A 4,497-nucleotide genomic window follows, 5' to 3' on the forward strand; every position below is an offset into this window, starting at 1 on the left:
GTCTCCCCCTTCTAGACTGTGAGCCCACTGTTGGGTAGGAACCGTCTCTATGTGTTGCCAACTTGTACTTCCCAAGCGCTTCGTACAGTGCTCTGCAAACAGTAAGCGCTCAATAAATACGATTGATTGATTGATTGATTGGCACCTAGTAAGCACATAACCAATTCCATGATTTTTATTATTATTATTACAAGGCACACACTATGTGCTTAACAAGTACCTATAAAAATACCTGTTCTCCTTCCAATTTAGACTGTGAACCCCATCTAGAACATGGACTCAGTTCAATTTTAAATCTACCCCAGAGCCTAGCCCTGTGCTTGTAAGTGCTTAACAAGCTAGAGGAAGACAAGGATCCGGCAGGAACTCACATGAACAATGAAACAGCTGAAGGTCACTGAAATGAATTTCCTGATGCACGTTGGCACTTACTAATGGACGGAAGCAGGTGATTTCTCGTCATATTTATCCCAGACTTAAACGCTTCTCCTTTTTGCTGTTCAGCCTCTCTGTCACTAGACGTCAAGTTCACTGTGGTCAGGGAACCTGTCTCTTCTCTGTTTTATTTCACTCTCCCGAGCTCGTAGTACAGAACTCTGCATACAAGAAGCTTTCAGTAAATACCATTGATGGATTATTTAAAGTCTGTTTCTCCCTCTGGACTGTAAGCCCATTGCGGCCAGGGAACGAATTTCCCAACTCTGTTATATTGTACTCTCCCGAGCGCTTAATCCCTGCATACAGTAAACGCTCAATAAATACCACTGATTGATTACTGGTTGCACCCGGGTGGAGACATCACTCTCTTGTTGAGGAGTTCCCGAAAGATAGTGTCTTTCACATTTTGCGCTCCTCTCGAGCGGCAACTTGTAATCCTTCCCACGTGGCCTCTCTTTTTCCTCTGGAGAAAGCAGGATTCCTCTTTTGTTCTGAGGGACCTCGTGACTGAAAGCCCCCAGAATCTACTGTGCTGTCAAATGCGACTGAATAAACGAATGGATGAATCATCCTGGCTTTGCCATGAGGATTATCAAGCTACTCTCAACCCCACAGAACTTCATAGTTATAAATTATGAATTGTATATCGTATGTTATTCATTTAGATTAATGCCTGTCTCCCTCTGTAGACTTTTTGCTTCTTGTGGGTAAGGAAAGTGTCTACCAACTCTACAATATTGCAATGAAAATAATAATAATAATAATAATAATAATAATAATGATAATAATGGTATTCTTTTAGCCCTTACTATGTGTCAAGTACTGTACTAAGCGCTTGGGTGCATACAAGCAAATTGGGATGGATACAGTCCCTGTCCCACGTGGGACTCACAGTCCCCATCCCCATTATACAGAGGAGGTAACTAAGGTATAGAGAAATGAAGTGACTTGCCCAAGGTTACATAACAGACAGGTGGCAGAGCAGGGATTAGAACTCATGACCTCAGACCCATGCTCTATCCACCATGCCATGCTGCTTCTCTGGCATACCGTACCCTCTCAAGGGGTCAGTATAGTGGCTCATTATAGTGGTCTGCACACCGTTTGCGCTCAATAAACACCACTGATGGTAATGATTGATGATTGAGGGCCTTAGGCGGAGGAGGCTGGTATGATTTCTTTTTACCAGTACTATCTCCTCATAGATTCTAAGATGTCTTCTCAGAGGCTACTTTTCTGTCATCTGGAATCATTTTTGCGACCGAGTCTCTTTCTGATTCCCTCCTTATGATTTAGGATACTTCCTTAACCAACTCTTTCCTCTCTCTGTCTGTGTTTTTGTCCTCTTACTCACTGAAGATAATAATGATAATAATAATAATAGTAATAATTATTGTGGAATTTGTTAAGCACATACTATGTGTCAAGCACTGTATAACATAAAAGCTAATCAGGTGGAACAACAGCCTCCATCTCACATGGGACTCACTGTCTTCATCCCCATTTCACAGATGAGGAAACTGAACAACAGAGAAATTACTTGACCAAGGTCACAGAGCAGACAAATGGTGGAAAGGGGATTAGAACCCAGATCTTCTGACTCCCAGGTCCAGGGTCTTTCTGCTAGGCTATTCTGCATCTCCATTTTGTGAGCACTACCAGAGCACTGTGCTAAGCCCTTCGAGAAAATGCTAGGCTTGTTAAACAGGATCCCTATCCCAAGGGGCTTGCAATCCTATGGGGGAGGCAGACAAGGACGTGAATTACAGATGGAAAGCAAGAGTGTAAGAAATTAGACATAATCCTTATGCGGCTAGGGTAGGGTAAGCATCCTAGTACTTGGGGGCAAAGACCTAAGGGACCAGGCAACCCAGAACGGACGGTGAATAAATAGGGTGGGAGAAGGTGGGGGAAACCCACATAACCCAACCACCCCAAGTATTACATAGCAATATTCCCTAGCATTGGGAAACAATTCTGGGAGAACAGCTGGTGTCTAGAGAGAAGGAGACTAGCCACCTAATGCTAAAATATTGCACTGAAAGTCATCCGGGACAATATTAGCCAATCAATCAATCAGTAGTATTTGAGTGCTTACCATGGGCAGAATGCTGTACTAAACACTTGGGACAGTACAATGTAACAGAGCTGGTAGAAACGTCCCCTGCCCACAGTGGGGGTGACAGAAAAGAATGTAAATAAATAAATTATGGATATCGACTTAAGTGCTGTGGGGCTGAGGTAGGGGTGAATAAAGGGAGAAAATCCAAGTGCAAGGGTGACCTGAAGGAAGGGGGAGAAAGGAAATGAAGTCTTGGTCAGGGAAGACCTCTTGCAGGAGATTTGCCTTCAGAAAGGCTGTGAAGGTGGAGAGAGTGATCTGTAGTGGACATGAGACTGATCAGCTGAAACTGGAACGTCTTATGATTCGGGATAAATAACAATTTAGTCAGGGAAGGATTTGGAATCTGGAAAGTCAAGGGAAGGGAGATAGGGTAGCAAAGAGTGGTCAAGACTGTAAGCTCCTTGTGGGAGCGGAAGGTCTCTGTCACTTCTGTTGTGTTGGACGCTCCCAAAAGCTTAATAGAGTGCGCTGCACAGAGTAAGCACTCAATGCATACCACTGATTGGCTGATCACTAGGGGCGGAGAAACAACAACACTCAGTACAGTGCAGTTCACAACCAGGGGGTTTGGAAACATTTTGGGGGAAAATGGGAAGATCTTTATTCTGGAGGAATGTATGCCCCTGCAAGACCCTCCCCAGGGAGGCATTCATGTCCCGGTTCCTCAGGCTGTAGTTGAGGGGGTTCAGGGCAGGGGACACCGTGGTGTAGAACACGGACACTAGCAGTTCCAGGGTCGAGAGGGAGTCTGACACGGGCTTGAGGTGGGCAACGGCTCCGGTCGAGAGGAATATGGTGACGACGACGAGGTAGGGCAGGAAGGTGGAGAAGGTTTTGGCCTGGCCCTCTGCGGCCGGCATCCTCAGCACAGCCCGGAAGATAAGCACGTACGAGAAGACGATGAAAATGACGGAGATGAAAGCCAAGCTAAATGCAGTGGCCACGCTGACATCGATTACAACGTGCGTTTCGGGAACAGAAAATCTTTAGTAAGGAAGGGCAGAAAAACTGCTGAATCAAGTTAAAGCCACAGAAGCTCGGTGTTAATGTCCCGGCTGTATACATCGCCACGAACACTTCCCCGCCGAGCCAGGAGGCGGCCGCAATCTACCCAAAGGCCCCTCAGTCCATGATGACCTCCTAGATCAGGGGGCGTTAGATGGCGAAGTAGCGGTCATAAGACATGGCCGAAAGGAGGGAGAACTCCGAGAAAGCAAACGAAATCACCAAAACGACCTGAGCCACACAGCCCCAGAGAGATGGCTCTGTCATTGATCAGGCAGTTGTGGGTGGATTGGTTAGAGATGTAGCAGACGTCGATGAAGGCCAGGTTCCAGAGGAAGAAGTACACAGCGGTGTGGAGGCACCGGTCGAGGGCGGTGATGGCGAGGATGAGGAGATCCCCGTCAGGGCCGCAAGGTAGACCAGGAGGAACAGCGCGGCATAGACCAGCCAGGAGGAATGATCTCACCTTGGTGGTGTTTCACATTTTCATGGATTATCTGGGGATTTCCCATGGAGGCACAGAGAAGGAGCACATTCAGAGGAAGTGATCTGAAAATCCCCATTTTAATTTTCAACTATCAGCCTCCCTCCGTTTTGGCTTCTAAATCTGCATTTTAACTTTCACAGGTACCCAGGATGGGAAGGCAATGGCTTTGGAGCTATATAAAAGGGTCTGGGTCCTAACACAACACCCACCCGCCCCTTTCTCACTCTCTCTCTCTCTCTCTCTCTCTCTCTCTCTCTCTCTCTCTCTCTCTCTCTCTCACACACACACACACACACATATACATGCGCTTTACAAAGATATTTTTATATTGTCTACCAACTCTGTTCTACTATACTCTCCCAGCTCTGTTCCATTTCACTCTCCCAAGCAATTAGTTCAGTGCTCTGCACACATTAAATTCTCAATAAATACCATAGACTTA

The sequence above is a fragment of the Tachyglossus aculeatus genome, chromosome 24 (assembly GCF_015852505.1).
Source record: "Tachyglossus aculeatus isolate mTacAcu1 chromosome 24, mTacAcu1.pri, whole genome shotgun sequence".
NCBI lineage: Eukaryota > Metazoa > Chordata > Mammalia > Monotremata > Tachyglossidae > Tachyglossus > Tachyglossus aculeatus.